We start from the raw sequence: 12,441 nt of genomic DNA on the forward strand, positions 1-12,441 counted from the left end.
ATGGCTCAAGCAAACTACTGGCATTAAAAATTCATAAATGTGTGAATATCAATATATACAGTAAATGTAAGTGTGTGCGTATATATATATATATATATATATATATATACATACATATACAGTATCTCACAAAAATGAGTACACCCCTCACATTTTTGTAAATATTTTATTATATCTTTTCATGTGACAACACTGAAGAAATTAAACTTTGCTACAATGTAAAGTAATGAGTGTACAGCTTGTATAACAGTGTAAATTTGCTGTCCCTTCAAAATAACTCAACACACAGCCAATGTCTAAACTTCTGGCAACAAAAGTGAGTACACCCCTAAGTGAAAATGTCCAAATTGGGCCCAAAGTGTCAATATTTTGTGTGTCCACCATTATTTTCCAGCAATGCCTTAACCCTCTTGGGCATGAAGTTCACCAGAGCTTCACAGGTTGTCACTGGAGTCCTCTTCCACTCCTCCATAACAACATCACGGAGCTGGTGGATGTTAGAGACCTTGCGCTCCTCCACCTTCCATTTGAGGATGTTCCATAGATGCTCAATAGGGTTTAGGTCTGGAGACATGCTTGGCCAGTCCATCCCCTTTACCCTCAGCTTCTTTAGCATGGCAGTGGGGGTCTTGAAGGTGTGTTTGGAGTTGTTATCATGATGGAAAACTGCTGAGGGGATCATGCTCTTCTTCAGTATAACACAGTACATGTTGGCATGCATAATTCCATCAATGGACTGTAACACCCCAGTGCCAGTAGAACTCATGCAGCCCCAGTCCATGACACTCCCACCACCATGCTTGACTGTAGGAAGACACACTTGTCTTTGTACTCTTCACCTGGTTGCCGCCACACACGCTTGACATCATCTGAACCAAATAAGCTTATCTTGGTCTCATCAGACCACAGGACATGGTTCCATAGTTAATCCATGTCCTTGGTCTGCTTGTCTTCAGAAAACTTTTTGCAGGCTTTTTTGTGCATCATCTTTAGAAGAGGCTTCCTTCTGGGATGACAGCCATGCAGACCAATTTGATGCAGTGTGCAGCATATGGTCTGAGCACTGACAGGCTGACCCCCTCCCCACCCCTTCAACCTCTGCAGCAATGCTGGCAGCACTCATACGTCTATTTTCCAAAGACAACCTCTGGATATGACGCTGTGCACTTGCACTCAACTTCTTTGGTCGAACATGGGGAGGCCTGCTCTAAGTGGAACCTGTCCTGTTAAACCACTGTATAATCTTGGCCAACATGCCGCAGTTCAGTTTCAGGGTCTTGCCAATCTTCCTATAGCTAGGCCATCTTTATGTAGAGCAACAATTCTTTTATTCAGATCCTCAGAGGAGTTATTTGCCATGAGGTGCCATTGTGAACTTCCAGTGACCAGTATGAGCGATAACACCCAAATTTAACACTCCTGCTCCGCATTCACACCTGAGACCTTGTAACACTAATGAGTCACATGACACTGGGGAGGGAAAATGGCTAATTGGGCCCAATTTGGACATTTTCACTTTTGTTGCCAGCGGTTTAGACATTAATGGCTCTGTGTTGAGTTATTTTGAGAGGACAGCAAATGTTATACAAGCTGTACATCCACTACTTTACATTGTAGCAAAGTGTCATTTCTTCAGTATTGTCACATGAAAAGATATAATAAAATTAATAAAATATTTATAAAAATGTGTGGGATTTACTCACTTTTGTGAGATGCTGCATGTATATATATATGTATATATATATATATATATATATATATATATATATATATATATATATATAGTGCAGGTATATATAATTCATTTTTTGTTGGATTAATTTTTACAAGCACCCCTTTGCTAGTTATAAGTTCTTTTCTTTTGGTTTCTCACCTAGCCTGATGTGCTTTTTGGACTTTAACTAGTTCCTGACCGCCGGCCGTCCAATGACGGCCAGGCGGCGCACCTATTGCGGCGGGAGGGCGTCATATGACGGCCTCCCATTTAAACAGGGAATGCACGCGAACGTGTGCGCACCCCTGTTTCTTCGGTGGCGGCGTGTCACGGAGACACCGCTCGCCACCGAAGGGGGTGAACAGCCATTAGTTATGGCTGTTCCAATAAAGAGGGAAAAAGGTGGGACTTTAAATGAAGCGGCTGAAGTGTGAGGGTCAGAAAAAGGTAATTTAATTGAATTCATAATATATGATACAAAGTAAATTCATATATATACATACATACATACATGTGCCATAGTTGGGCACAAAATGTGTTATATGAAGACATCAAGGTGTATGTAGAGACACATAAAGTCAAAAAACATGTATAAACAATAAATAGTATGTAGGGCAACAGCATAGCCTAAAAATGCCTCAGGGCGACATATCCGGTACCTATGTTTGTAATCACATAATGTAAACATAAATGTACTGAATTAATATTAAAAGTAACGTCGGGACGTAGTAAATATCACTGTAGCATCAAATGTAGCTCTACGCGTTTCGTGGATGTATTCTCCACTCATCAGGAGCAGATGCGACAGATACCTGTAAAATATATGGATATGGTAAACCACACTCTGTATAGAGGGGAATAGGTACAGTACATAGAGTGCTTTCAAAAGAGATTAACTAAGCATATCTACCATCCCCGGCAGCGAACACAGCAAACAGCAACTGGTCCATGGTGCGTCGGAGGCACACATTGCCCCCCCCGGGAGCTGAGGCGGCATATTTGGGCGATGGGTATAGTGAACAGGTGCCTGGGTATGAAGATGAGTTCCATGTGCTAACAGTGCTGGTATATGGATCATCAAATGAACGTATCTAAAACAAAGTATGTATATGAACGTAAGTGAGCATGTAAAAAAAAAAATATATAATAAACTAAAAAAGGATTGTGGATGTGTGGGGTGAAAAAATAAATCTACAAAAATTACATGATAATGAGAAATGGTGTATGGGAATGAGAGTGTGTGGAAATAAAATATAGGAAGAGTGTTGGAGCAATGCGAGTGAAAACTAGAGGATGAAGTATAGACATATATGTTGGTTGTGATGTGCCTGCAAAGGTATGAAAAAGATGAACAGTGTAGTAGGAGTGTGGGGTGTGAGATGAAGTGAGCCAAAGCAAAGGGAGAGCTAAGTGAGTGTAGTGAGAGGGTAGAAATATAAAACAAGTGAGTGTATGGTTGATAAAAATATGATGAAATATGAAGTGATATAACGAAGGAGGGCAAACAAAGACATAAAAATAACAACCAAAGTGAATCCAGGACCAAATTGCACCTACCCGATAGCTGAAAGCCTAGCATCACCCAGTAAGAAGTCAACTGGTGTGCAGGAACCATAGGAGGAGACCGGCTGTGTCAACAGCCATCCTCAACTGGGAAAGCCCAAATACAAGCCGCCAGCGCCACGTGTGTGAACCAAGGGGGGGGGGGGAGGGGCGCCAACACTAGAGCTGTTTAACAACACTGTTTACCACGTGATCGGCCGTGATGAAGTCACGGCCAATCACAGATGGTCACACCCCGACTGTGTACGGCGCATGCGCGCGATCGTGAGCGCACTGCGCGTGCACGTCGGTGGCAGCGTGTTCCCCCCGGGAACACTGCTCGTCACCGATGCTGGTAAACAGCCATTGGCCGGCTGTTTACCCACGTGATCGGCTGTGATCCTTTCACAGCCGATCACTAAAATGTAAACAAACCGCGGTAACGAGATTGCGGTAACATCTCGTTACCGCCTACAGTACACATCAAGCACACTGATTGCCCCCCCAATAAAGAGGACCTGTCACCACCCCTCATAGTACCTGTCAATCACAGTCCATCAGAGTACCTGTCACAGTCCATCAGAGTATTTGAGTACCTGTCACAGCCCATCAGAGTACCCGAGTACCTGTCACAGCCCATTAGAGTACCCGAGTACCTGTCACGGCCCATCAGAGTACCCGAGTACCTGTCACGGCCCATCAGAGTACCCGAGTACCTGTCACGGCCCATCAGAGTACCCGAGTACCTGTCACGGCCCATCAGAGTACCCGAGTACCTGTCACGGCCCATCAGGGTACCCGAGTACTTGTCACGGCACATCAGAGTACCAGAGTACCTGTCACGGTCCATCAGGGTACCCGAGTACCTGTCACGGCCCATCAGGGTACCCGAGTACCTGTCACGGTCCATCAGGGTACCCGAGTACCTGTCACGGTCCATCAGGGTACCCGAGTACCTGTCACGGTCCATCAGGGTACTCGAGTACCTGTCACGGTCCATCAGGGTACCCGAGTACCTGTCACGGTCCATCAGGGTACCCGAGTACCTGTCACGGTCCATCAGGGTACTCGAGTACCTGTCACAGTCCATCATGGTACCCGAGTATCTGTCATGGTCCATCAGAGTACCCAAGTACCTGTCACAGCCCATCAAAGTACCCAAGTACCTGTCACAGCCCATCAAAGTACCCGAGTACCTGTCACGGTTCATCCGAGTACCTGAGTAGCTGTCACAGCCCATCAAAGTACCCGAGTACCTGTCACGGTTCATCCGAGTACCCGAGTACCTGTCACAGCCCATCTGAATACCCGAGTACCTGTCACAGCCCATCTGAGTACCTGAGTACCTGTCCCAGTCCATCTGAGTACCCGAGTACCTGTCCCAGTCCATCTGAATACCAGAGTATCTGTCCAGGTCCATCTGAGTACCCGAGTACCTATCACAGTTCATCTGAGTACCTGTCACAGTTCATCTGAGTACCCGAGTACCTGTCACAGTCCATATGAGTACCTGTCACCGCCCTTCAGAGTACCCAAATACCAGTCACCAAGCCATCAGAGTACCTGTCACCAGGCCATCAGAGTACCCGAGTACCTATCACCAGGCCATCAGAGTACCCGAGTATCTGTCACCAAGCCATCAGAATACCCGAGTACCTGTCACCAGGCCATCAGAGTACCCAAGTACCTGCCACCAGGCCATCAGAGTAACCGAGTACCTGTCACCAGGCCATCAGAGTACCAGAGTACCTATCTCCAGCCCATCAGAGTACCCGAGTACCTATTTGCAGCCCATGTCTCATAGAATATACGTTGGGGTGTTTGCTTTCCAAAATGGGGTCATTTTGTGGGTAATTTCACTGTCCTGGTGGTCCAGGACCTTCAAAAGTGTGATGGGTAGGAATGAAATGAGATGTGTCATTTATGCTACTAGAACGCCTGAGCGTACTACTTCAATGTTCGGTCTCTCTATGTGGCCAGGCTGTGTAAAAGACCTACACATGTGGTATCGCTATACTCAGGAAGAGTAGCAGAATGTATTTTGGGGTGTCATTTTTGCTATATACATGCTATGTGTTAGAAATATCTTATAAATTGACAATTTTGTATAAAATAAAATGCGTTTTAATTTTTTTCCACATATTCCAAAAACTTCTGGAAAAAAATTAACCGTTCAAAAGACTCATTATGCCTCACAGATTATACGTTGGGGTGTTTGCTTTCCAAAATGGGGTCACTTTATGGGAAATTCCATTGTCCTGGTACTCCAGGGCCTTCAAAAATGTAATAGGTGGTTGAGAAATGAGATGCGCCATTTTTGCTCGTAGAACGTCTGAAGGTACTACATCAATGTTGGTGCTCTGTATGTAGCCAGGCTGTGTAAAAGTCTCACACATGTGGTATCGCCGTACTCGGGAAGAGTAGCAGAAGGTATTTTGGGGTGTAATTTGTTGTATGCATATGCTGTGTGTGAGAAATAACCTGATAATATGACAATTTTGTAAAAAAAAATAATAATAAAAAAAAATCTTAATTTTGCAAAGAATTGTGGGAAAAAATGACAACTTAAAAAACCTCACCATGCTACTTACTTAATACCTTGGAATGTCTACTTTGTAAAAAGGGGTCATTTGGGGGGTATTTGTACTTTCCTGACTTGTTAGTGTCACAAGAAATTAGGTACACCTGATGTACTGAAGGCCTGATCAGATGTGATCAATTTTCAGCGACTGGCACCATAGTTTGTAGACTCTATAACTTTCACAAAGACCAAATAATATACACTAATGTGGGTTATTTTTACCAAAGATAGGTAACAGTATAAATTTTGGCCAAAATTTATGAAGAAAAATTACTAATTAGCAAAAATTTATGACAGAAACAAAGAAAAAGGCATTTTTTTCACAAAATGTACGTTTTATTTTATTTATAGCAAAAAAAATAAAAAACCCACTAGTGATTAAATACCACTAAAAGAAAGCTCTATTTGTGTGGAAAAAAGGACGCAAGTTTCATATGGGTACAGTGTTGGATGACTGAGTAATTGTCATTCAAACCGTGAGAGCGCTGAAAGCTGAAAATTGGTCTGGTCAGGAAGGGGGTGTAAGTGCACTGTATTGAGGTGGTTAAAGACTTTATTAGCTCATTATTTTTGAATGTTTATATTTGTTTGATGTTTTCTTTGTAGTGCAACATAATTATTCAATAACATTATATAACACCACATATAACTGAAAGACCCAATGTTTCTGCACCAGTACCCTGGGAATAGGGGAATCCTAATTAAGGGGGTGTTACTAAAAGCTAAAGGTCAGTCAGTCTCTACAAACCCCTCCCACTGGCTAGTGTGTTTGTAATCATTGGGGCCCCAATGTTTCAGCATTGGTGGGCACAGATTTGAGTGAATCCCACAACACAGGGTTTACATAAGTTGATACGGTCCTATTAATAACTAGGCAGAAAGTTGTGGCCAGTGGTCTCTTACCACTAACAATCTGAAATTCAGCCTCCTCCCACACTCTAGCATCCTAAACCAGCGATGCTGGCTATGACTCTGAACTTAGCAGTTACAATCTCTCATGGAACTGATGATGTCAGTGGTGACTCAGGGCCTGGCAGTGGCATTCCCTCACAGACCCAGCTATATCAGCAGAGTCTCTCCCTATATCTGACACTGCAGTGAATGCTCTAGCAGGCAACTCTTTGACACAGCAGCCCACTCAGATGGTAGCCTTTCACTGACTCCCATGAGTCTGCCTTGGGACCAGGCTTATCTACCTTTTTTATCCTCTCAGCTTCCTGCCCTGCAGGGGAGGGCTGGCAGCCTTAGGCCTGGAGGGCAAGTCCAGTCAAGTGGCCCATTGAACCCCAGAATCAGCTGACCATCCATCTACACCACATTTCCCGTACAGAGAGGGAGGGAGACTGCTCCACATTGCCCCAGAGAGAGAGAGACTGCTTGACACTGCCGGTCACTCTCTGTGCAGGCAGTGTGAAGTGGTCACTCTCTGTGCAGGCAGTGTGAAGCGGTCACTCTGTGCAGGCAGTGTGAAGCGGTCACTCACTCTGTGCAGGCAGTGTGAAGCGGTCACTCTCTCTGTGCAGGCAGTGTGAAGCGGTCACTCTCTGTGCAGGCAGTGTGAAGCGGTCTCATTCTGTGTGGGCAGTGTGAAGCGGTCACTCTCTGTGTGGGCAGTGTGAAGCGGTCACTCTCTTTGTAGGCAGTATGAAGCAGTCACTTTCTGTGTGCAGGCAGTATGAAGCAGTCACTCTCTGTGCGGGCAGTGTAAAGCGGTCACTTTCTGTGTAGGCAGTGTAAAGCAGTCACTCTCTCTGTGCAGGCAGTGTGAAGCAGTCACTCTCTGTGTGCAGGCAGTGTGAAGCAGTCACTCTCTGTGTGCAGGCAGTGTGAAGCAGTCACTCTCTTTGTGCAAGCAGTGTGAAGCAGTCGCTCTCTGTGCAGGCAGTGTGAAGCAGTCACTCTCTGTGTAGGCAGTGTGAAGCAGTCACTCTCTGTGCAGGCAGTGTGAAGCAGTCACTCTCTGTGTAGGCAGTGTGAAGCGGTCACTCTCTGTGCAGGCAGTGTGAAGCGGTCACTCTCTGTGCAGGCAGTGCGAAGCGGTCACTTTCTGTGCAGGCAGTGTCAAGCGGTCACTCTCTCTGTGCAGGCAGTGTGAAGCAGTCACTCTTTGTGTGGGCAGTGTGAAGCAGTCACTCTCTGTGTGGGCAGTGTCTGTGCGGGCAGTGTGAAGCAGTTACTCTCTCTGTGCAGGCAGTGTGAATCGGTCACTCTCTGTGCAGGCAGTGTGAAGCAGTCACTCTCTGTGCAGGCAGCGTGAAGTGGTCACTTTCTGTGCAGGAAGTGTGAAGCGGTCACTCTCTCTGTGCAGGCAGTGTGAAGCAGTCCCTCTCTCTGTGCAGGCAGTGTGAAGCGGTCACTCTCTGTGCAGGCAGTGTGGAGCAGTCACTCCCTGTGGGGGCAATCATTTTGGAGCAGTCTCCCAGAGAGAGACTGCATGATTGCCCCAGAGAGACTGAGAAAAAGAGCTTGCCCCTTCCCCACACCCAGTACAAAGACCAATAAGACTGCAGGAAGGTGAAGACTAAAGACTGTTCTGTCACTGCCACCACACTAAGTGCTACCTGTGGAGTCTGGAGCTTCTCTGGTGAGTGAGCACCACACCACTGGGCAAGCCAAGCCAGCAGAGTAGCCGAGAGTCACAGCGAGTTCAGCAGGCTAAACATGCAAGTCCTGCTTTCTCCCTGGCATGACCACCATATTCACCAGGGTGCAGGCTCCTCCTGTGTCAAGTGAGAAAAGCACATGCAGGTGCACACCCTGGGGCACCAGCCATATTAAGGGCATTGTGGGCCTGGTGCTGCAGTGGAGCAGGTTTAGGAGTGGCAGGAATATGAGGCAAGTAATGTCATTTCCCATCTCTCCTCTTACTGGCCACCCTTCCCATGTTTCCAGGAGCCTGTGCTAGCTTGTGCCCAGACTTGGTCGTAGTCACACAGGTGTAATGCTAGTGAAGCCTGGCACTTGATTTACTAAGCATCCATAAGAGCCGTGTGTGGGTGTGTGCTCTGAGGTGAAAGTTTTCAAGCCATCAGAATACAGTGATCGCTGCCGGCAGCTTAGCAGCCAGCAGTGATCACAAAAAAAAGAAATAAAGACAAACTGGTTGTATTGTCAGTTGATAGATTGAATTCTGTGCAGCCAGTCTGCACATAGATTGATTGAAATTTCTGCTGAACAGGCAGAATTTCAATCTGTCTATGGTGGCCTAAGTCCACCAGTCTCTGTTTAATAATATCCTCAAATCTTCTGAAAGGAGCGCTCCACTTAGGTGTAGAAATTCACTTTGAACTCCACCTTATTTCCAGAACTCTTTTTAGGGTCCTTTCACACTGAAGGCGCATTACAGGCGTTTTAGTGCTAAAAATAGCGCCTGTAAACTGCCTCTCATGCCACCCCAGTGTGAAAGCCCCGAGTGCCCTCACAATGGGGCGGTGCGCTTGTAGGACATTCTGAAAAGTCCTGCAAGCAGCATTATTGGGGCAGTTTGGGAGAGGTGCCCTGTCCACTGAAATGAGCAACACAGGCGGTTTTAACTCTTTCTTGAGCTGCTGGTGGGTTTTAAAAGTGCCCCGCTAGCGCTGCTAAAACCAGCAATGCTTTACCACTACTGCCCACACCGCCCCAGTGTGAAAGTACCCTTGGATATTAGATGTGCAAACAATAAGGTGAGAGCACATCTAATACCTACAGAGAGTAATGGAAATGAGGTAGAGTTCAAAGTAAACCGTATAATTACCTGCAGGGATTGGCATTTAGAGGGTTAAAACAGGCAGGGATGAAATTTAATATCAACTCCTCACTGCCTGTCAAATGCCTCTGAAAAGTGACCTGAGCATGGATCACTTTTTAGAGGAGTGGCTGCTGCAAGTGAATACAAGCCTTTAGTGTGCTGCAGTGCGAGTGTACTGGCGGCTTTCACAGTCCCCCAGACTTCTTTTAGGTTGCACATTTTTGCTGCATTTTCTGGAATTGCACCAAAGATGCAGCATGCAGGACGTTTTGTGCACTTTCAGAACATGCAGTAAAAATGTGCAACCTCTATGGGACCAGGGACAACATGCAGGAAGACTGCCAGGACACCAGCACTGCAGCCAAACCGCAGCATTCCAGTGTGAGCCCACATCATACCATCTAGAAGGTACTGCTCAGGCTGCTAGAAAAAAAAAAAAACTCTTTGGCTGCAGAGTGGGGGAGGGAGGAGGAGTTCACTTACTTGGATGGTCTCAGCCTCCCAGGAGCCTCACTGGATTCCAGCCGACTGCTCAGATTGAACTTTCCCGCCCACACATCCTCCTCACAGACAGCACACGGGCTGCCCCAGAGAAAGAAGCAGGTCCTGCCTCTGCCAGCCAATGGTGTGCCCCCCAGCCCAGCCCTCCCCTGCTGCCCTGCTAGGATTTGTAGTTCCATTCAATCCATGTTTGATAGATAACTATCTTTAGGGACTAAATTGTGTCTCTCTCACAATTCCAGGCAGTTCCCAGAAGTCTTTGTCCCCTCCCAGGTTGCACAGTAAACAATTACAGTGTTCACTGCTGTCCAGGGTGGTGGAAGGGGTTCTCTAAAACCAAACTGAACCGAAACTGAACATCGGAGAATCAGCAGAGCAAGAGATCAGCAGAATAGAGGATCACAAGGAGAACAGCAAAGTGGAGTTTCAGCAGATCGGAGGACCAGAAGGAGATTAACTGAGCAGAGTTTCAGCAGGACAGAGGATAAGCAGAGTGAGGGGAAGGGGTAGTGTGGACAGGGGGGATTACTACTGAGCAGGAGAGGGGGTGTTACTTCCTAGCGAGGAGAGATTACTACTAGTGAGGGGGTGAATATACTACTGAGTGGGGGGAGTACTATTGAGCAGGGGGAGTAGTGAAGAATGCAGTACTGAGCAAGGAGGATACTACTGAGTGGAAGTAGAGTGGGGAATTATTGGGAATGTACTACCAATCGGGAGCGTGGTGGAGGGACAGGAATGTACTACTGAGCGGGGAGCTGGAGGGTGGTAATGTACTGAGCAGGGGGTAGTAATAAGCGGAGGAAGGGTTGGGGGGGTATGGGGAGTACCACAGAGCGGGGGGTGGCAGGTATTTATGAATTTACTACTGAGTGGGAGGTACTACTGAGGAGGGGGAGTAGTGGAGAATGTACTACTGAGCAAGCAGGATATTATTGAGCGCAAGGAGAGTGAGGAATTATTGGGAATGTACTACTTATCGGGGAGTGGGGTGGAGGGACAGGAATGTACTACTGAGCAGGGGGTAGTACTGAGGGGTTGGGTGTATGGGGAGTACTACTGAGAGGATGGGATGCTACTGATTAGGGGAATGTACCACCGAGTGGGGGAGTACTACTGATCATGAGCAGTGGGGAATGTACTACTGAGCAGGTGGGATACTACAGTGGGCCGCAATTCTTAGTGTGCCATGCATTGCTATGTCAATTTTAGTGGTAGGAGCACACACAAAAAGGTGACCACCTAGGAGAAAAATTTAGACATCAAACAACCCAGTAACATGTTTTGCACCTGAAACCTAATATTTGCCTTATGGCTTGCCAAAATTCCATTGGGGGGGCTTCACTAGATCTTCTAAACCCCTTACATTCGAGCGATACTAATATATGTTACAACGGGGATGTTTTGAATTGTAACCACTTTATGATTCCTATGGCTATAAAATCTGTGACCTTAAATGTTCAGAAAACACAATGATCAATTACGTAGACAACCGTAATTGTGCCTAAACATTTAAATGGAAAGTATATAATGCATTAAAAACTAGACATACAGCTTTTTATCTACTAAATCTGTTCCAGATGCCGGGGTCATTTACTTTGTCATAAAGGGACAGGGCTTGAGGTCAGGTTATTTCCTGTAGCTGTACAGGAGGCAGACAGTCTTTCCAGGGAAGTCAGCTGCCCTCCTGTTTTCACAGAGGAAAGGACTCCTAATTATTTTCACAGAGAGAAGATGAAAATTGAAAGAATGGTATCAGTACCTGTGATTTTCATTAGCCTGCACTGGAAAAAGCACAATATATAAAAAAAAAAATAATCCCTTCCCTGTTTTCCACACCAATTTATAACAGCTCAGATTGTTGAGAAATATATTTTGTATCAATGAAAAATATGCTTTATTGAAACTCAAGGCAAGCTTAAAAATAGACGTAGATTGAAGAAAGGTTGAAACATTGGCAGAATATTTGAGCTGTAATTTATCCAATCATTGGATCAGATTAGATTACCTACAACATATCAAGTATAGGGATATTTTAACAAAGGAGTGAACTTGGACATGGTTTTTGTTTATTGCTCTAATTTCAATTCTCTCACTCTACTTTGTAAATATAATATGCCTTATGCACAATAGTCTATGCCTTCAATTCGCTCTACTTGCACAAAACATTTTCTGTGTGTGTGTGTGCATATATATATATATATATATATATATAGATATAGATATAGATATATATATATATATATATATATATAGTATCTCACAAAAGTTAGTACACCCCTCACTTTCTTGTAAATATTGTATTATATCTTTTCATGTGACAACACTGACGAAATGACACTTTGCTACAATGTAAAGTAGTGAGTGTACAGC

Source organism: Lithobates pipiens, unplaced genomic scaffold (genome assembly GCF_037356315.1).
Source record: "Lithobates pipiens isolate NorthernLeopardFrog02 unplaced genomic scaffold, aLitPip1_a1.2 Scaffold_8, whole genome shotgun sequence".
Classification (NCBI taxonomy): Eukaryota; Metazoa; Chordata; class Amphibia; order Anura; family Ranidae; genus Lithobates; species Lithobates pipiens.